The sequence below is a fragment of the Rhinopithecus roxellana genome, chromosome 1, assembly GCF_007565055.1.
Source record: "Rhinopithecus roxellana isolate Shanxi Qingling chromosome 1, ASM756505v1, whole genome shotgun sequence".
Classification (NCBI taxonomy): Eukaryota; Metazoa; Chordata; class Mammalia; order Primates; family Cercopithecidae; genus Rhinopithecus; species Rhinopithecus roxellana.
In genome coordinates, this window is record NC_044549.1 from 151036774 (window position 1) to 151060181 (window position 23408).

General features: G+C 37.1%; 1 protein-coding gene across 4 annotated transcripts in view; it reads left to right on the forward strand.

Annotated features, from left to right (window-relative positions):
- FGF12 (fibroblast growth factor 12) overlaps positions 1–23408 on the forward strand; it is a 593021-nt gene that overhangs the window by 530284 nt on the left and 39329 nt on the right. The window lies entirely within an intron of this gene.

Below are 23408 nucleotides of genomic sequence, written 5' to 3' on the forward strand. Positions count from 1 at the left end.
GAGACAGTTCTTACGGTTCTTCAACTCTTTGGAAGATAAACTCCTATAGTGACAGAAACTGTAACTTCCTCAAATGAGATAGTCAAAATGAAGTAAAATGAGAGCTAGACTTGATCTAAGACTTAGTCCTGCCCCTTCTAAGCTGAGTGATCTCAGATAAGTCACTTGACTTATTTGAAAACTGTATCATCATCACTATAGTGAAAAAATAATACTTACTCTGGAAATAATACTTACTCTGGCTGTGCGAATGAAATGATATGCATATTTATAAATGAGAAAATAAAATGATATGAGCATTTATCAATTTAAAGAGCTTAATTCATGTTGGGAAATAGTGTTATTGGATTTAGAGTTTCAAACAAGTAGAAGGTGTTCCCTCTTAAAAGGGTAATTCCTATTCTGATTTACCCAGAGCTCCCTACTGACTACAAAAGCAGCTTCCAAAAAAAGAAAAAAGGAAAAGAAAGAATTGGAGACACTTTCAGATAACCAGGACTTAAAAACAAACAGATGCTCTCCCTTGCCTTCAGCTGCTCTGGCGCTCGCTTGCCGGGACAGTTGTGCTTACAAGGGAGAAGAAGAGTGACAGCACACAGTATTTTCTTGCCCAGAAGCGTAAGCACGTTCTGTGTGGAAACTTCTTGTGCAGAACTTTAGACATTGATGAAGATTGGCGTATCATAACCTGACAAGTTTTGCTGCAGGAAGAACATGGGACAAAGACCGTTGGTGCCATTGCACTTCTGGGACTGGGACAAGACAGATAGCTCTGACAAGAGCAGCTGCCACTCCAGACAGGGTGTTTGATTTTTGTGTATTTCTCTTTATTGTATTACACATCATTGATGCTAACGAGATTGTCCCCACCAAAGCTCAAGGACTAGCTGTTGAAATTAGCAACAGAAATTACCAAGTTATCTTTTTATTTCTTTTTTTAGCTCCCCACCCCCCCCCAATTTTGGGAATTTTAATGTTGAGAAGAAAATATGAAAGGAGAGATTCTCGGTCTCCATGATGCCACAACATGAAGCACATTATTTATGACTGTTAAATGACAAATCCTGAAACTGCTTTGAGTCCAGGCAGGATAAAAGGTTGATATTAAATAAGACCTTTGAATTTAGTGGTATCTAGCAGAAACCTTTCTTTTGGCTGTGCAAATTGTGCTATAAATTAGTAGTCCAGTTTACTGCATTTTCATGCAGTGGAGTATAGGGGGCAGACAGAAAGCAGCAAATACATATATATTTCTTGTCACCTACCATCTTCTAAATAACAAGTTGTTTAAACTTAACCATTCTTCTCCCCACACTGTTTTACATAACACATTTAAATACAATTTTTTTTTTTTCTGAAACTAACTGCCTGAACTAAATCGGAGTTGACATTTTATGGGAAATCTCTTCCCTACACTGTCCTCAGTTTTCACATCTGCAAAATGACACTGTTCATATTCATTATCAATATATTTGTTTGTAGCTTTAAATCTGCACCATATAACCTTCCTGTTTTTATTGTCTATGAAAGAATAACTGTTAATCATGACAACAACTCAGCAGTTTGCAGCCAAATAAGTGATAGGAAGCGCAATCAACTTCTCAAAGATTTCAGTATTTAAAGGTAGGCCCTGCTGTGCACATCTGTATAAATGACAGTGTTGCAACACAGAGAGGATGCATTTGAAACAGAAGTTAAATTGCAAATACATGTTGTTCAAGTTGCACAGTGGGCTATTTGGGGGAGCGCCGGAGGCTGTTAAATGTTCCTGTGTTTAATGTGGGAGAGACTTCACTTTGTAGCAAGAGTCTAAACTTTTGTTTTCCTATTTCTTCTAAAACATGCAATTATGTAGGATTTATTATGTTATCTGAAAGGGAAAGCTATGTTGTGTTATGTCTTTTGTGAAAGCATTTAAAAATGACCATGCAGCAGATCTAATACTTTCTTTAAAATGTATTGTTAAAATAACAATATTTTACAATATTTTTATATTTACAAAAAATAGTGGCCGGGCACAGTGGCTCACACCTGTAATCCCAGCACTTTGGGAGGCTGAGGCAGGTGGGTCGCCTGAGCTTAGGAGTTCGCAACCAGCCTGGTCAACATGGTGAAACCCCGTCTCTGCTACAAATACAAAAAATTAGCCAGGCATGGTGGCGGGCACCTGTAATCCCAGCTACTCAAGAGGCTAAGGCAGGAGAATTGCTTGAACCTGGGAGGTGGAGATTGCAGTGAGCTGAGGTCACACCACTGTACTCCAGCCTCGGCGACAAGAGCAAGACTCCGTCTCAAAAAAAATAAGCAAACAAATAACAATATTATGGTATCACACACTAAACCGCCATTGATTTTTCATGTCCAGAATTGATCTTTTCTTCTAATACGCTCCATGCAAAGTGTTCTCCTTTGTCGTTAATGACAACTCTACCCTTTCAGTTGCTTAAAAACAACCACAACTCTCAAAAGCATCCTTGATTCCTGTCTTCTTTTATATCCCACATATAATAGTTGAACATTGTCATGACTCTGTTTTTCAATTATATGCGTCATCTGACCATTTTTCACCTTGTCCACCGTTTCCCCCCAAATCCAAGCTTTCAGTCTTTCTCCTCTGGAGTACGGTAATCTTCTCCTTAATGGTGGGAATCCACCATTGCACCCTCGGAGCCTAATCCAAACAACAGGAAGAGTATCTTTTCAAGATATGAGACGTTATGTCATACCTCTGCTTTAAACCTTGCATTCTCTCCTGTTTTCACAGTGGCTTACAGGATCTAACCCTGTATACGTCTCTGACCTCTCTCCTATTGTTCTTCTCTTTGCCTCCAGCCACCCTGGCCTCATCACTGTCTTTGGTCTCATCTACCCTGATGAACTTATGAACCTCTTAAAATTGCCACATTCATTCTCACAACACCTTACCCCCATTTATATTCTAATAGCACTTATTTCCTCCAGTATAATATTTATTACATTACTGTCTCCCTCTTCTACTCTCTGTTAGAATATAAGCTCTGTGATGGTAAAGACTTTTATCTCTATTCTTTGCTATATCCGATATGCAGAAATTTAATGTAATTCTATGACAAATACCGAGGTCAAGCAGAAGTACTGCAATTGTCATTTATGTTCAAGTTCATAAAATCCTAGTTTACTGTGTAACTTTCTATTCTTCCATCTCTTTTCTGTGTACCCTATGTTGACTTTCCTAGAATTTTATTAAACTAGTTACACCCGTCGTAGAGCTCTAGCCAAAGTCCCACGTATTACCAGGTCTGTCCACCTTTGTGGGGACATGAACTACTCCTGGCTCTGTGTAAGCTCCAAGAGTTGTCTGGCTTTTTTCTTAGTATTTTTTTTTTCTCCCATAGCCTTGGGTAGTTTCCTTTTACACATATGCAGGTCAGTATTCATCTAAATTATTTTCTTCTTTTAATCTGATACACTGACACCTGACTTCTAGCCACCTTGCCTTCCCTGGCTCCCTGAAATCCAGTTTCTGTTTCCTCAGCTCAGTGAATCTCCTTGGCTCTTTGTGTTCTTTCTCTCTGTGCTGCTGTCTAGACATTTCCTTCTGGGGCAATGCTCACTATGTGTTTTTCTCTCAAGGATGACAGTTGTACACTGAATGTTTTCCAGCATCTGAACATCATTGTTTCATATATGGTATAATTTTTGGTTGTTTAAAGTGGAAAGTTAAATCTAGTCACTGTTACTGTACCATGGCAAAAACAGAAGCCCAGTGAAAAGCTATAAGAAAGCTATTATTTTTATCTTTAATCAGAGGAACATATAAGTGAGTCAGGTAATGAATGGTATACAACATGTGACTAATGTTCACGTGTAGAACCTGCAGGTTATCAATAGGAAAGCAACACATTTTAAGTCAAGAACGTTTGGTTTCTGGCTGCACCAACTGTGGTTATTTGACCTTAGGCAGATTGCTTCACCTTAATTTCATTATCTGTTTGTATGGGAAATGGAAGTCCTGCTTTATTACAGAGTTGCTTCAAAGATTAAATGTGGTCACGGATATAAAAATTCCTGTCTCTAAAATCCTGTACTGATGTGAGGGGATATTCTTATTTGCATCATCATTATTTGTGAAGTTAGAAAATTCGGAATGACAAAACACTTCTCCTTAATTCATCTTGTGCATATTTATCCTGATAACTTATGTAGACAAGAATACTTTCTCTTTTGAGATAACCTGTGTCAGGTTAACCTGTGTCAAGATTAATTTTCACTTTAAACAAAATAAAAGTGGTTTAAACAAGACAGAAGCTTATTTCTATTATACAAAAAAGATCTGAAGGTCTACAGTCCATAGCTAGCACAGGAATTCCCAGAGGACACTAGGAGCCAGGTTTCTATTTTTCTGTTTTTCCATCCTCATTGATAGTTTTCATCACCTCTTGATTCAGGATGGCTGCTGGAATTCTATCCATTGCATCCACATTCCATGATGATGATGGTGGTGGTGGTGGTGGTGGTGGTGGTGGTGGCAATCGTTGGAAGAAGTAGGGGAGAAGAAAATGTTTTCCTCTAAGTCAAATCAGCTCATTTAAATCAACTTTTCTGAAAGTCCCATAATATACATTCGTTTATATCATATTAGGCTTAATTTAGTCAGATGACTTCATATAGCTACAAGGAAGAATGGCAAATGTTGTCTAACTTTTTAAGAAATGTAGCCAAGTATAAAAATATGTGCTTTGTTTCAAACACGTTAGAAAAGAAGAATGAATACTGAAAGACAATATTCAGTTTCTGCCACATGCTTTTTTTTAAATCAACAAGGAATTCTCTGAACTAGTTCAACTAAAGGTACTGTAAGGAACACGAATACTACACTTTATGCCCAGTGAGACACTCATAGACAATAGCTAAGTTAGATACCTGTCACATGGCAACTGAGAAGCATTTGGCTCACATTGAAATTTGTCTATTTTGAAAAAGTGAATTCACTGCAAAGGAGTTGCTCCCAGTAAAGATACTTCAAAGAATGCTCTGAAAGCATTCCTCAGAGAGGGTTCCCAACAGTGTTTTCCATTGTTTTAAAATTGAGAATATTCTATACTTATTTGTATTCTGGAAATGACTCTGTTGATATTAATAATGTATTGTTATGAAATATCTATTCACAAGAAAATACAGTATAATGAGATTAAAATAGTTTTTCTTTTATAATTTGGTATATGTATAATATCCAAATTAAAATATGTTCTTTAATTTATGTAGCAAAGGGCATAGTTCATCTGATGACAAATTGCGGACAGAGAGAAGCACTTAACAATAAAACTATGTATGAGAGTCAGGCTTAAAGACAATAGAGGCTCTTATTTAGGGGCTCAACAACTACATTTCTAGCTATTTCTATTAACCTGACTACTCATATTGTCACACTTACTCCCAACAGTGTTTTGAGCAATTGTGGTTGAAATTTGTGAAATGCATTCTATGGAATCTCATAATAGACATTCTCCTTATTCTCGTTTCTATAAATCACATCAAAGTGCTTTTATAAATTGAATTTCCTTTTTCATTGAAAAATGATAACTTCAAACATTTTATTTTCATCCATGAAGATTTTTAATAAGAACACTTGAAAATGCATCTTTAAGATTTTCTTGACTTTCTCCGCCTCTGTCAAGCAGCTAATGAGCTGTAAAGGGATGCCTGAATGCACTAAGAAACTTCCTATTTAAAGGAACTCTGGGATCCTAAAATGAATCCTTTTGTGAAGGAAAGAATGTTTCTGCAGTGGAAATAATTACCCCGTAATTTATCTGGCCCTAAGTAGGATTTTCCTCTGCTTAGCTTTGTGAGTGTGGTTTACACTGAATGTCCTGCAGGCACCTCCACGTCAGCGTGTCTGAAATGGTGGCAGGGAGCCCAGGTAGGAGGCTGTTGCTGTAAGTCTTGACACCAGTTTCTCTCAACTCTAATTCATCAGCCACTCTGATGCCAAGGAAATGTTTCCTGAAAAACAAATCCACTCATTTCACTGCCCTGCTGAAAACCTCTGCTGGTTCCCCACTGCAGATCTTCATCCTCTGCTGGATAAATGCCAAGCCCTTTAGCAAAGCATCGATGGCCCTTCACATTTTGGCCCTGACCGCTTTTCCAGCAACACTTCCTGGTGTTCCCCCTACATGCCATATGCTCTAGCCACACTTCACTTCTCCTCACTCTCCAAATACACTGAACATTTCATACTTCTCTGCATTCGCCTTTGGCTATGCCTGGATTGCTCTCTGTCCAACATCTTTTGCACCTGAAGAATCCCTCCTTCTGCAAGCCTCAGCTCAAATATCACTGCTCCATCTTCCCAAGTAAAGTCAGTCGACTGTCTCTTTATTGCCATAGCAATCTGCTCATGTCTGAAAGAACTCATTACATTTTATTGTAATTACCTTTATATGTCTCCACAACCAGCCTTTAAGTTTAGGAGGCATGACATAATAATCTTTTTATGTTGAAGGATGATAAAATTGGGATGTTTACTAAATCCCAGAAACTATATGCTCTACAAATAATATATCATTAAGGACTCTCAATAAGATTATGAAGTAGTATTTTCATTTCATTGATGAATGGATGGATATTCAAAGATGCCAGGGAGCTTTCTCAGGACTAGACTGCCAATAAAGCCTATAGCCTTGATTTGATCGCATTTTCTGATGCCAAAGTCTAGTTATTTTTTTCCCAACATAATATCTTTCCTCCTCAAGATTTAGCACCACGATTGATGTCTAATACATGAAAAAGTGTGTGAAATTATGTTCTGCCTAACTCGAAAGTTTATGTTTACCCCCAGAGAATAGGATTTCCCACTATTGAAGTCAGTGTGAAGAAAGTTTCAGGGGCAGCTTCCAGGGGGCCCTCCAGGAGGGTTGAGAGCCAGGGCAGTGCTTTAGAGTTGGATACAGCCACCCTTTTAGTAAAATGTTAAACTGTTAACTTCATTTTGCTCACCATTTGTTTCAATGACAGCAAGGCAACTTTTGAGGAAAGAAACTTACAGATAGGGTCCCCATCATTCACCCTACCTTGTCAAAAATGTGTTTTTTTCTTTTTTGAAAAAGTGCCCAAAACTATGAGTGGGTTTTGTTTCAAAATGTGTGATATGGTTTGGAAAGATTCATTTACTAATGTAGATTGAGTGCTGTTAAACTGGACTGAAAACCAAAAACAGAGAAGTGCATTCATATTTCTTATACAATTGTGCAATCTCAACTTGGTGGATGTAAATATAAACCTATTATACCTTGTTTTGTTCTTCTTGTCATTACTTTTAACTGTACTTTGTCAAATCCAGCTTTCCTGCTTAACAATGTACTGAGTAGATTCTATTATTCTCCAACCACTTGGTCCAATTTAGTGTAAAACTTTAATGTCATATCTGATTTTAGGCTATTCATCTTCCCTTTTGGAGACTAGAGCTATGATCTATGATCCTTTGTTGGGTGGAGAAAAAGAGAAGAGGGTTCTCTAAGATTCCCCCTTCTGTTGCTACTTCTGGGCCTAGAGCATTCAGTTTTTCAGGGAAAGGGGAAAGGATGGAAAGGCAGAGATCTGTTTATAAAGGCCCATGAAGATACTGGAGTGATGTCTACAGCATTGCTCTGCATTGGCCTGGTTCTGTCTGCTGCTAAAGCTTCAGGTGATGTAATTGTCTCCATGTTAGCAATATGCATGGTTTTCCTGGAGTCGTCTTCAACTTCCTGGGACCCTCTGTTGGTGAGGACCTTCTCAGAGAGGCAGCTGTGTCTTTGATTACCCCATCAATGTTGCGCAATAGTAACACCTCCTCTGTGTAGAGCTCCACATTCTTTGAACTGGACCTTCAATATACATAGCCATGAGGAATCCAGAGGTCTTCTTCTGTGTCCTTCCAGGGATGTGAAGACTGGAATGGAGTAGTTGGCATCCTTGTCTTCTTCCATGCTTACCACACCATTTCAAGGCCTCCTCCATGATCCCATAATCAATTACAGCAGGGAGCCTGATTTCCAAATCTTTTCCACAGAAGTGGGCACCATATTCTATGTTCTCAAAGGCCTAAAACATGAGGGTGGCACAAGTCACATTTTTACAAGAACTTCTTAAGCACTCCCTACTCTGCCTACACCAACAGGCCTACTATTTATCAAGCACCCAGTCCAAGGATAAGATGCTAGTCTCTTCCTGCTGAGCACGTAAGTTTTAGGCATGATATTCTTGGAGCTTCCTTCATTTAGCTTCAGGGAGGAGGGATATTCTCCCTTCCCCTAACTAACCCACAAGGAGGGAAGGGAACTGATTGTCCTCAGGAACGCTGCATCTCTCAGAAGACCTACGTCCAAGAAAACCCTCTCTCATCTCTCGTTTTTTCTTATATTAACATGGGGGTAAGATATGGTATGGTAGTTGGCAGTAATTCTTTAATCTCTTCATAAGTGCTATAAAGAGTAGATGGCTCTAATTCTAGGAAGCTTATTTAGAATGCGGGGTGCATAAGGTTGAATATTTTAATCTTGGATTTAGCTACAATTCCAGGACCACACAAAAATCTACTTGAAGACCTATTACACTAAGAGATTTTCTAAAATAGATTAATCATTTTTTTTCTAATGACTGTCATAATTTGTCCTCCCAAAAGATAATAGAGGATACTTCTGCCACAACACATGCTTAGACAGCATTTATATTAGGAGGAATGAGCAGTCCAAGCTTAGGAGAGTAGAAAGTCAATAGTGACCAAGTCTAATGATGAGAAATGCAGAGATAATGAGGCAGAGTTTTGTGTGCATACTTCTTCCAAGGAGTGATAGACAGTCCCAGTGCAGATCTTTTTTTCTTTTTTTTTTTAATTTTTATTTGAGACAGAGTCTCATTCTGTCGCCCAGGCTGGAGTGCAATCTTGGTGCGATCTTGGCTCACCACAACGTCTGCCTCCCAAATTCAAGAGATTCTACTGCCTCAGCCTCCTGAGACTACAGGCGCACACTACCATGCCCAACCATTGTTTGTATTTTTGATAGAGATGGGGTGTTGCCATGTTGGCCAGGCTGGTGTTAAACTCCGACCTCAAGTGATTCACCCACCTTGGTCTCCCAAAGTGCTGGGATTACAGGCGTGAGCCACCACTCCTAGCTCCCAGTGCAAATCTGAAGGTGAACTCCTGATATTATGGGACCTGCGTAAAAGGCAACAACCTGACTTCACAGGTTATTAAAATGCAGCGTATTTATCTACCTGGATTGTGGCACTTTACAATTCTTGCTCCAGTAAAGTGTGACTAAAATATATAGTGGCACTCTCTAATATAGTAGACGCTAAACACATATGACTATCTAAAATTTAGTTCCTCAGTCATAATAACCACATTTTGACTGCTCAGTAGTCAAATGTGGTGTGTGTCTACTGTATCAGACAGTGCAGAAGTATACCATTTCCATCATCAGAGAAAGTTCTGCTGTACAGCTTTGCATGTTGAGACTCTTATTTGCTCTGTGATAAAGACAATGGAATTTTCTTTCATCTCTGTGCTCAGATCTGCCTTGTGTGGGGCTAAAAGACATGGACTAGATGTATTCCTTTTCAAGTTTTTTTTTCCAACTCAGTTTTGGGTGACCTTCATCTAATATCTAGACAAATTAAAAAGTGAAATTTGCCATCTGTCATTGGTTGGATCAAATCACACAATTATAACTAATAAATTTGACAGATTTGCTTTTCTTTAAGTGACCACTTTTTTTTGGCCATATGAACCACTGGCCTTTATTTCTAAAAAGTGCAGTTATTCAGGGAGGCCCCTGACATGTCTAAAATTGAAATCATAGTAAAGAAAGTAAATTGCTGGGCATGGTGACACATGCCTACAATTCTAGCACTTTGGGAGTCTAAGGCAGGAGGATTGCTTAAGGCCAAGAGACCAGCCTGGGCAACATAGTGAGAACGCTGTCTCTACAAAAAATTTAAAAATTTAGCTGGGCGTGATAACATGTGTGTAGTCTGAACTACATGGAAGGCTGAGAAGGGAGGATCACTTGAGCCCAGGAAGTCAAGGCTGCAGTGAGCCATGATTGTGCCATTGCTCTGCAGCCTGTCTTTAAAGACCGTGTCTTTAAAAAAAAAAGAAAAGAAAAGAATGTAAGCTGACTCATTTATTAGAAACACCTAAGCTACTTCTATTGCGACATGTATCCAAATCCTTAGACATATAGATATGTGATATTTACAGAAGAGGTTAGCATGGCCTTCCAAATCTTAACTTCATTTATACTTTTCAATAAGGGTATGTGCAAATGAATGAAAACAAAGTTTTACCTCCCTAGTCAGTTTCACATAATTCTAATTACTTTTAATTGGAGAATATCTTGTTTAGAAGGATCATTAAGCTAGTTCAAGGTAAAAAACAGGCTATAAGACAAATGCATATGAAAGCTACAACTTATAAGGAAAGAAAATACCAAATTAGTTCTATCAGTCCTCTGGCCTGTGGAAGAATGTTATTTTTACCTATTGTGCATTTACACATACACACAAACACACACACACAAATATTTAATGCTTTTAAATACATTGTTTTTAAAAAATAGCTAAACAATGTTTTGACTAATCTTTCCCCCCTAATATTATATGTAAACTGAATTTTTTTGAAAATAAAAGTAGTTCAGCCAATGAAATGCTTTAGCATTGTATTTTTTACCATCAAGCACTGTTTAGCAGGCTGTATTTCCCACTTTTCTTCATTGATGGAGCAAGCACTAGAAATATAGAAAATAAAGATAAAATAATCACAAGTTCTTAACCTTATTTTTTTCAGTCTTTATCAGCTTCACATAGAGAGCTGCTCACTGTGTTATAGCACTTTTTAAGTTGCAAAGCCTTGTCATATGCATTATAATTTGTATTCCTCTAAGCAAGTAAAGTGGTAATTACTGGTATCCTCAACTTTTTGGTGATAGGACCCACAGTTCAGAGATCCTAATACTCCAAATTCACATAGGGAGAGTGTAATAGAGCTCCCGTCACTACATTCCAACAATATGGCCTTTCTGCTACTATTCAGATATGAGACAAAATTAAATATCTTCTTGATTTTCCTTTTCAATTAGAGAAACTGTTGTCAAAAACAAAAATAAAACCTTCCAGATTAGCATTTGTTCAGTGTTGTATGAAAACAGAAAGTGCTTATTTCAATAAAAAATAGTGGTTTTGCCTACATTAATTAGTACAGGCACAGAGTAAACCCGTGCCTAAGACCAAACACAAATGGAGACAAGATTCTTGGGTAGTGGCTTTAAATATTTGGATATTTGCTATCATGTAGACAAAGTACTCATGACCTTCCAACGCCTAACATCAAAACTCTATTTAGATCTTTCCTCTAATGCTTTCATTAGAGTTACCGGACCAACCTCTTGTCTTGGGAGCTGTGCCATTTCCTCAATCTGTCTGGTTTTTTTTTTTGCTGTTTCCTTCATCTTGCATTCCCTCTGCATTGGAACTTTCTGTTGGATATCTTACTTTCTGTTTTTTTCAAGATCCCATCTCAAATGTCACCTCCACTTGAGACATTTATGTATAGAAATAATATTTGGTGTATTTACTTTTGTCATCTGAATGAGATAAATGGAAAAAGTTGACAGCATAAATTATTCAAAGTCAATTAGGTAATTCACATTGAAGAAACATCCATATGTAAGAGATGATTAGGAATAAAGCCTTTTAAAGAATGTATTGTTAATAGCTATTAGTAGATTTGTTCTTGGTAAATAGAAAAACATGTTCCCCAGAGGTTTATGTGTATATTCCATATCTGAAAATCAACGTGCACAAACATGGGGCTGTTATTAGCAAAGTCATTAATTACAGTCCTGCTTGTTCTTGTGTTGTGAAGAATATTTATTCATTTGCTTTCTCTGACTGACAGGCAATAATGACTTCAATAAGCTAATGAGACATCTAGTTAAATAAGTATGATTTTAAGTTAGTAAAAGTGTAAACATGATTTTAATGAGTTCCTATACTAATAGAGTTTCCATAGTTATGGGCTGATGGTGGTGGTATACAGAGAAGGATGAATATAAGATTGGGTTCCTGTTCAAGCTCTGCGGGTTACGAAATTTGTGGTCTGATTGGAGCTATATCAGCTCTCTAAACTGTAGTCTCTGGGCTTACTGCATGGAGATGCGGTGAGGATAATGTCAGATAACACACATTGACGTTGTCTTTTGTAAAATGACAAGTGTTAATTAAATGCATAAAAATGAATTTTAAAGACCTGTAGAGTAGGTGTCCACTCAACACCTTCTTGATAAAGCTTTGCCCTTGCCTGTCCCTTTTTGAATAATTCCATTTCAGTTGTTGTGTTCTATTTCCATTCCCCCACGCATATAATGAAATCTATTGTCCATCCATTATGTGTCAAAATTTGACTTTAGAAAACAGGACAATGCTAAAGAGATCAATCAAGAAAGCAGTGGAAATTACACATTTAGAACATAAAATACAGCTTAGTACCTTGATTCCTGTTCATACATCATCTCATTCCCTAAGGGTCCAGTGTTAACCAGCTAACTTAGTAAAGAGATGTATACCAGTGGCCCCTCCAGATAACCTTTCACCATTAACAGAGGGATTATCTGGAGACATCTGAAGCCATACCCCTTTATGAAAACTTTCGGTGCTTTTATTAGCTTTTTCACCTGGCTGTCAAAGCAGGATGCTTTTACCATCTCTTAAAATACTGAGGTAACCTATTCACTCATATTTTTTTTTCACACAAAAGGCTGATTCTTCTGTCTAATGGGAGCCCGTTACTAATGTTCTGACAAATAATATAAAATACAGAACCACTTTGTGACATCCATAAACTTAAGGAGCATATACCTTGCTAGAGACAACTAAATCTGTGGTGCTGTAAAGAGTCGAGGTAGAATCTTGTTGCCCCCAATCCCTCTCCCATTTTAATGACCATGAGAGAGAGCAAGGATGTCTTGTCCAGGATCACGTGGCAAAAGGTACTCATGGAGTTAGGTCTATCTCACCAAGCACTCACTGACACTGCAGTCTACACTTGTGAGGCTTTGATAATCGCTGGCATGTGAAGATGCTCCAATAATTAGTGCACACATATGGGGGAAACAATGTGGGAGTTTATTTGGCTTCCTATGTCAAAGCTTCTTTCTTAATTAATGTATTACATGTTATCTCTTGGATCTAGTGTTTTTCTGGTTTAAACTGGAGAAGGAAAAATAGTACATAGCAAGTGTTTTTATTCTTGTTTGATTGGCATTCTCCTTTTATTATGATTTTAATATCTTCATGTTCCCAAATATGAGTAATTTCTATTGCCTTTTTTTTTTTTTTTTTTTTTTTTTTTTTTTTTTTTTTTTTTTTTTAAGACAGAGTCTTGCTCTGTCGCCAGGCTGGAATGCAGTGGTGCCATCTCAGCTCACTGCAACCTCTGCCTCTTGGTTCAAGCAATTCTCCTGACTCAGCCTCCTCTGCCTCTTGGTTCAAGCAATTCTCCTGACTCAGCCTCCAGGGTAGCTGGGACTAGAGGTGCATGCTGCCACACCCAGGTAATTTTTTTTTTTTTTTTTTTTTTGTATTTTATTAGAGATGGGGTTTCACCATGTTGCCCAGGCTGGTCACAAACTCCTGAGCTCAGGCAATCCGCCCACCTCGGCTTCCCAAAGTGCTAGGATTACACCTGTGAGCCACTGTACCCAGCCTTTCTATTGCTGTTTTGTTTTTTTTTTTTTTTTTTTTTGTTTGTTTGTTTGTTTATTATACTTTAAGTTCTAGGGTACATGTGCATAACGTGCAGGTTTGTTACATATGTATATTTGTGCCATGTTGGTGTGCTGCACACATCAACTCGTCAGCACCCATCAATTCATCATTTATATCATGTATAATTCAACCATTATGGAAAACAGTATGGCAATTCCTCAAGGATCTAGAACTAGATGTACCATATGACCCAGCCATCCCACTACTGGGTATATACCCAAAGGATTATAAATTATTCTACTACAAAGACACATGCACACGTATGTTTATTGCAGCACTATTCACAATAGCAAAGACTTGGAATCAACCCAAATGTCCATCTGTGACAGACTGGATTAAGAAAATGTGGCACATATACACCATGGAATACTATGCAGCCATAAAAAAGGATGAGTTTGCGTCCTTTGTAGGGACATGGATGCAGCTGGAAACCATCATTCTTAGCAAACTATCACAAGAACAGAAAACCAAACACCGCATGTTCTCACTCATAGGTGGGAACTGAACAATGAGATCACTTGGACTCGGGAAGGGGAACATCACACACTGGGGCCTATCATGGGGAGGGGGGAGGGGGGAGGGATTGCATTGGGGAGTTATCTATTGCTGTTTTGATTGACCTCTTTAGCACTGCTGTTTCCTGGAGCCAGGGAGCCATACCTTTCATCCCTAAGAAATTGACTTAAATATCCCTGAGCAAGTACATGTATATGATTGGCCTTTGATATATGAATCATTCTGGTCATAAACCTAGAAAATACCCTTTAGTCCATCTGAACTGTGATGGTTTTATTCTTGAGCTTTCCTGGCATAAGAGTAGTGTATGATACAATCACTTTCATCTTCACTGTTTTCAGAGTGGGAGGAGGAGGGAGCAGTTAAATCTCATAAGCAGCTAGACTATCTTTTTATTTTTGGCCTTTTCAGATTGGCAAGGAATATTGTTTATTGCATCTTTTAATACCCACTTACAAGATTTAGCTTTTCTCAGATGGCCAAATAATTATCCTTTATTCCTGAACTTCATGCACTGGCTCTCAAAGCAAATGCGGGTTAAGTGAGCTTTCTACATTCATTGGCCTGCTTGTGAAAGAAGGCCACATACACATTTGGCCTCCATTTGTTAGCTGACTTCATTAAGCTACTTGGTATTTGCAGACAATGCTGTTTCTTTGTCCTAATCACCTCCTTCCCTCTCAAGAAAGTAAGAAATCTCCAATACAGAGGACGTATGAACTGTTATGATGTATGTCTTACATGAAATGCTACCCTTGAGTGAAATGTTAGGGAGGTTGAATAGAAAAAGATTGAACAGGAGCACAACTCAGTACACTTACTACTCAGTTTTCCTTTTCAATTTTATTAGCATTCTGTTTTAGGCTCATAGGCTCCTAGACATGGAACAGAACTGAGATGATCTCATCCCTTTCTCCCCTTGCCCCATTTTATGAATAAGTGAGGCCAAGAGAGATGAAGTAACATGTCAGCAGTTGCTACATTAGTTAGTATTGTTACTAACTTCGGCTCTTTCCGATTTGTTCACACATCTTGCACATATCTTCCTTGAAACGGTGCTGAGAAGAGCTAAATTAGCTTACTACTAAAGATAATACTGATTAGTCTTTGTTTATTCTGATTAACCTAAGCAACACATGTGTAAAATTTTCCAGAATGAAAAGATTATATAAGTTTGAGATAGTCTGTTAATGAACTATTGCCCAGTAATGAAGAAACTACCTTAAAAGCCACTAAAAGTTGTGTCTCTGGAAATGTCCAGAGAAGCTGAGTAAACAACATGAAATTTCCTTTTGATGGTGGACACTAGCATGTTGACCTTATTTACCTCTTCATTATAATAATTAGGACTTTTCAAAACATTCCTTAGTTGTTTACATATTTCTAACCAGTTGGGTCATGATATTGGTAATTACAAATTTCAGGAATTTGGAGAACATCAGATTTGCAACCTTTTTTATATTCCCCAAATCTTAATTTTCATTGAATCTTTCTAATATCCTCAGCACTCTATTTTAGACTCATAGCCTCTTATACCTAGAGAACAGATATAGAAATATCTTGCCGCCTTCCTTCTCTCACCCTTTTTTCATGGATGATATAAGTGAGGTCATGAAAGGTAACGCAACATTTCAACATTTACAAATTTAGTGAGCATTATTACTGATTTTATTTTATTTTATTTTTCTTTTGCTCAGTGGTTTGTATCCTCAATCTAATGTACAGATTCTTTTTTACTCAGGTTAAAGGTTAGAAAATAGATATTAACTAAAGCAATGAAACAAATATTGTCAGTTTTAAAGGCCATTAATTCCCTAATCGCCATCAGTGAACATTTGCTTCTAATTTTCAAGTGCCTGAAAACATTTTGGTCATAAAAAAGTCAAACATTTTCTCCTAATCCTATTTATGTGATTCATTTGCTTATCATGTCTTTTTATCAGAATACAAAATGCTCAGTGCTCTGCCTTTAGAATGGATGCATTGTTCTGGATTCTTTAGGGTTTTTCTTTTATTCAAAATTTGTACAAAACTATACAGTTAAAAAGTTTGTTGACAGCAAATTTGCTGATATTGTGAGAGAGAAAGCTAAAAAAAAAATTGGCTTTGTAGGTTGGCACTCAGGACCCCCGGAGGACTTTTTTTTGTTTTTTTTTTGAGACGGAGTTTCACTTTTGTTTCCCAGGCTGGAGTGCAATGGCACGAACTCAGCTCACCGCAGCCTCCATCTCCTGGGTTCAAGTGATTCTCCTGCCTCAGCCTCCCAAGTAGCTGGGATTACAGGTGCCCACCACCACGCCCGGCTAACTTTGTATTTTTTTTAGTAGAGACGGAGTTTCTCCATGTTGGTCAGGCTGGTCTCGAACTCCCGACCTCAGGTGATCCGCCTGCCTCGGCCTCCCAAAATGCTGGGATTACAGGTGTGAGCCACCACATCCTGCCACTCGGAAGGCTTTGTAAAGGCCATCACTATTCTCCCTTCATCGGTTACCTCGTTGGTGAGTTCAAGCACTGTAGAGGCCCCTTGGACAGGATGGAAATGTGAAAGCAACACATTTCCCTTCACTGTTTCAAATACAGAGACTTATAAAGTCCTTATGATCTTTATGGTAGTTACTCCAGATCCTTGTATAAAAGCTAGACAAGAAAGAAAATAAAATAATGTAACACTGCCGTTCAAATGTCGTTACCTTCCAAATTAAATTTCATATAATGCAGACTTCATTTTATCCCCAATATATAAACCTCACACTGAATATTAAACATCTTTAAAAATTAGTACAGAAGGACACATGGCTAGTGTTTAAAACTGGTTGCCTGATCTTGAAGTTCATAGTAATTGTCTATAGAGTTTTATGTAGGCACTGAGAAGAATATAGAATTTAAAACAAAAATCACTATAAAATACATTTTTTTATACTAGGATGTTCCAGAAAGACTTATAGAAAATTGCACATGTACTGTCAAAGCAGAGATTGTCATGGGCCAAATCTAAGCAATCAACAGGAACAGTAATCCATTATTATTTTTAGATCATTAATTCTAAGGGAAATCTTTGAGGGGGCTGTTACCTTTCCCTAGATTTCTGGTAACTGCACATCTTATCTAACAAAAACAGAAACCCCAAGCATCTTATAACTGATCTCGTTCCTAAGGGTCTATTAAGTAGATACTGGTTTTCTGTCCACTGTCATATTAAGTTATTTTCTCTAACTACTGCCTAGTTGATTTCTTGCTAAAAAAAAATACTTGTCTTTGCAAATATGGTCTCTGAAAACGGAATCTATAATTTTACCCTGTATCTTTGTTTGTATGCTCAAGACTGTCAAATTGTCACACACAAAAACTAAATAGATTTAAAGGGTGGAAAGAATGCTAAAAATGCTGTCAAGTCTACCTTGATGGTTCACATTTAGAGTGTTATTTTTGAAAGAAAGTTAGAAATGTACACCCTAGAATATTTTAGTTATTAATTTTATCTACATTTCACATTCTTAGCAGCCAAACATGTTGCTAAACAGCTTTATGGCATGGATGAGACTTTTTTTTTTTTTGTCTTGCAAGCAATTAAAAAGCTCTAGTGTCTTATCAAATATTCTTATCTAATAAGCTCTAAGTATTGGCTAAAAAAGGAAAAGTGGCATTTCACTTCCCTATTGTTTATAATGATCTTTTACATTTCAGAGTGTTACATTTTGTTGTGTTCTAACACTCCCATTTAAAAACTTTGCCTGAGGAATTAAAACATGTGCTATTTACCCAGATTATTTTTTTAAATCTCAATTTTTAAGGTAATATTTGGAACATTCTTTTGTGTCTTTTAAAATCAATGGACTCTTTTTTCATCCGTCCATTGAGAAACTCTTAGGTTGATTCCATTATCTTGAGTATTGTGAATAGTGCTGCAATAAACATGGGAGTGCAGATCTCTTTGAAATCATGGATGAAACTGGAGGATATTATATTATGTGAAATAAGCTAGACACAGAAAAACAAATACCACATGATCTCACTCATGTAGAATCTATAAACTCTAACCTCATAGAATTAGAGAATAGAACAGTGGTTGCCAAAGGCTGGGGTGGTCGGGGGAAGGGGGAATGAAGAGGTGTTCCTTAAAGTATAGGTAATACAGTTAGATGGGAGGAGTAAGTTCAAGAGATCTCTTGTATAGCATGGTGACTGTAGTTAATGAAGACATATTGTACTCTTGAAAAATGAAAAGTGGATGTTAAGTGTTCTTACCACAAAAATGGTAACTAAGTGAGGTAATACATTTGTTACTTAGGTATGTTTAACCATTTAACAATGTGTGTTCATGTGTATACATATATAGATTATATATATGTATACACACACACATACATATATACACATACATACATATATACACACACACATTGTGAAATGTGTGTGTGTATATATATAGTTATACATTGCTTACAATGGGGATACATTCAGAGAAATGTGTCATTACTGCAAGTTCATTGTTGTGTGAATATCGTAGAGTATACTTACAGAAACCTGGATCATATAGCTTACTACACACTTACCCTATGTGGTACAGCCTATTGCTGCTAGGCTGCAAACCTGTCCATTTATTGAATAATGTACGCAATTGTCACATAATGGTAAGTGTTTGTGTATCTAAACATAGAAAAAGTCCAGTAAAAACTGCAGTGTTACAATCTTGCGGGACCACCACTTGCACATGTGGTCTGTTCTTGGCCTAAATGTGAGGTGTATGACTGTACTTCAAAACATCGTGTTGTACGTGATAAAGACATATAATTGTATCTGTCATTATAAACATTTGTAACAAAAATTATGGACTCTGACTTTTCTCTTTGATTGTTTAAATGGTAACTACTTCAGTTGAAATAAAATCCTTATGAAAAATAACACAAAAGGCCAATGATAAATTGCATATAAAAAATAATTTGTGTAGTTCCCGCTTCAACATGAGGGTTCACGATGCCTTTGTTGAAAGAGGTACACAATGGCGGGCCCCCCGGCTGTGTATGGGACTGCCAGTCTGCCTCCTAGTTCTGGCTCCAAGATCACAATGGGAGACAGAACGCTTGGTGTAGGTGCTTTTCTCCATTAAACTGTAAACCACATGAGGACAAAGTCAGTCAGCATCCTTCTTTTACCGCAATCTTTTGCATGATATCTGACCCAAAGCAGGTATCTTGTAAATCCTTGCTCTATGAATTAATTAAACCTTAACATTTAGTATTGGTTGCACTGTATTTGAATTTTTTATTGGTGAGAAATCTGACAAATATGTCATAAAAATGATCAAGTCCCTTACTAAAAAAGCATACATTTAAAAAGTCTCATTATAGTTAGGTAAAGTGAACAGAGACTCGACACTGTTTCGAAGATAATATTGTTTTTTTTGTTTTTTGTTTTTGTTTGTTTGTTTGTTTTTTGAGACGGAGTCTGGCTCTGTCGCCCAGGCTGGAGTGCAGTGGCCGGATCTCAGCTCACTGCAAGCTCCACCTCCCGGGTTTACGCCATTCTCCTGCCTCAGCCTTCTAGGTAGCTGGGACTACAGGCGCCCACCACCTCACCCGGCTAGTTTTTTGTATTTTTTAGTAGAGACGGGGTTTCACCATGTTAGCCAGGATGGTCTCGATCTCCTGACCTCGTGATTCGCCCGCCTCGGCCTCCCAAAGTGCTGGGATTACAGGCTTGAGCCACCGCACCCGGCAATATTGGTTTTTAGCCTGTTAATAAAGATACATTTCTTGGAGTATCCCATCAGGAAAAACTTGACACACTCTGTATCCATCCATATGATAGTCATGGATAGAAAGAACAATTCCACCAGGTATACACTATTTTATTTTTAGGTTGTCAGACATCTAAATGTATGAAAATAAGTCCATGTGGAAATACCCAGATGTTCAGCACTGTGAATGAAAATTTCATCCAGAGTAATATGAATGTATAGCTCTGTGGCATTGTCAGCGTCCATTAGACTCTAAGCCACACTTTCATTTTGTAAGTGGAGAAAGGAGAATCTCCAGAGTTTCATAGCTCTCACTCAGCCTGATTCAATGATTTTAGTTACCACCTGGTCCCCCGAGGCATACATTATCCTTGCACTGGATGAGAAAATATTAATCTCTGGGTCAGTGTGCCAGAGAGGCTGAGCACACTTTGAAGCACAAGCTTTAACAATTTGGGCAGACCACCAGATAAGCATATTGAGCTAAATCTCTTGTCATACATTTTACACATTTCTGACCTATTTGAATGGATTTCTGCTTTATATAAATCAGCTGCTTGAAGTAATAGAAAGCTATGCATTTTATAAAATATGTGCCTACGTTTAAAACCTCTCCAATTTATTTTTGAACATTATGTTAGGATCAGAAATACAGGGCTGTATGAGTTGGAGACGTGATGTTGTTTTAGCTAGAAAAATGCTGCTCTTATTTTTTCTACATACTACACATCCCTGCTGGCCCTGTATGTATATTTGGTAGAAAAAGTAGTTGAGAACGCTATTTATTCAGAGTCAAACTCAAGTACACGAAGATGAGCCGACTGTAATTGCTTTGTAGGACAGGCCAGAAGTATTCCTGAGAGTCACACTGTATACAAATTGTAATACATTCGGAATAAAAATATCTTTAAAAAGGAAAGAGGACAGGGGCCACTTTCTAGTATTTAAAAATGTTTCAGTAAGGATTGGGGAGTCGTTCCGAGATCGGGAGAGTCATGTTATTGACCAGCTGTGTTGAAAATGGAAGGTGACATAGGGTGAGACTATGGAGTGTATTCTGGAAATGATACTCGATTTTAACCCGGGTAAGTCTTACCATGAATCTTCAAGAGAAGAGATGTGCTTGGTAAGAGAATGTCAAATAAGATCATTATAATGTTAGGGCTGCTGATAAAGGAAGCTGATTATGAGAACCTACTTAAAAGGAAAAGAAACTTGGATCACTGCTGGGGAATGGGTCTTTTATTACCTGTGGAAGAAAATGAGCACCCTTCTGTGCAGTCCAGTGTCGGAGTCTAAGACAGTGATGGAGTGATCGTGGCAGTATCATATCCAAGGCATAAGAGTTGAAGTTGTTCGCTTGTCACCTCAGATCAGATTATGTCTAAGTAGGCATTCCTTTATTAGAGTCATATTTTAACAGGAACATTCACAATCCAGAACGTATCTAGAGCAAGGCAAGCGAGACCAGGAAGTAAGTCAAACCATATCATAGGAATCATTAAAATATTTAGAATATTTAAGAATACACATGGCATTTATAAAACTTTTTTTGGTCTCTGAAAGAAGTGAGCTTGAGAACCCAGACCACTGAAACGCAACTTAAATGATTATTTATTGTCATTAATTTCATTTTTATTGACAGTTCATGATGCAAAATTCTTCTTAGTTAAAATAACAAACATCTCAATGCTCTATTTACACAACAATATACTATGTATGCACTGATGTATTATGTGAATAAAAAATAACTGCAGGTATTCATAAATACCTGTTGAACCTGCACTTAATACAACAATATAAAATTAAAGACACTTATTTTTTATTTTCCCTCTCAGGACCTATTTCTTTGCAAAAATCAAATGTTTTCCCCTTTAAGTTTGAAAATACTGTGATTCTATGATTCCACAGGGCAAAAATGCATAACAAAAGTGTGGAGAGAAGAAAAAAGTTACTACTAGTTATGTTAAAAACCTCTTTCAAGTGAGAAAATCTGTCTTGTTTCCTGCCCTGCTGTGTGTGTGTATATATATAATTTATATATAACATATAATTATATATTTATATTATATATTTATCATATATAATATAATTATATATTTATATTATGTGTTTATCATATAATTATATATTTATCATATATAATATAATTATGTATTTATCATGTATAATATGATATATTTATCACATATACATATGCATATTTGAATAAAATACTTACAAATTTTCTTCTATAAAAAGTATGTGTAAATATATAATAATCTGAATAAAATAAAATACTTATAAATTTTTGTAAGCGCAAGAGACAATGAGAGAAAGACAATTTCCCTTTCTACCAAAAAGTCCGTAATCAATAGCTAAGTAGTTCCATTTTGTTCCACTTGTCAGAAAAGTATGAAGCTAGTAATAATTGTATTCTTTCTCCATTAAGTGAAAGGAGAGCAAGACTTCCAGCTCTAATTATGACAGATCTTCATTTAGCATGTCAAAGTTTTTGGATCTAATGAGATTGAAGAATGATTTATCTAGAGTTTGTCCTGAAGGTTTATGCCAGAGCACCAGATCTTACCACTGTTATATGCTCAGTGTATTTAAAGGCACACGATGTTATCCCATGCCCATGTGACAAACATATAATGAACCTAAAAATTATTCAGTGTAATTCTCTTATTTTCTGGGAAACCTTTCCCCTACTCTGTGTATCTCTCTGTATGCCTGCTGTTTGTTTAGGGCTTTGTTATTAGTTTTTTAAGGACCATTTTTAGAGTTGTTTTAGGCTCACAGAAAAAACTGAGAAAAAGTTACGAAGATACTCCATATACTCCCTGAAACACCACATGCATTGCCTTCACATTCTCAGCATCTTCCGCATTAGTGGCACATTAGTTACAATGTATGACCCTGCATTGACGTATCATTATCAACCAAAGTCAATAGTTTACATTAGGGTTCACTCCTGGTGTTTTACATTCTGTGAGTGTGGACAAATGTATAATGACATGTATCGGCCATTATAGTATCCCACAGAATAATTTCACTGCCCTAAAAATCCTCTATTTTTCATGGATTCATCCTGACTTCCCCCTGGGATCCCTAGCCATCAACTGATCTTTCTATTGTCCTCATAGTTTTGTAGAACTTCGTTATTTTCCATATGAAAATACTTGTCCATATTATGTCATGGTAGTCACCAATTAAAAGTACTGATGGGATAGATGTACCTTCAGGAAAAATTACAGAGGTGTCACTACAATATCTTGTCTAATTATACAAGATGTAGTATTGCTTTCTTTTCAGCTCACTCTTACGATAACCTAAAGAAATTGACAGAAAGAATGAATATTCTTGTGAAGAAGTCATC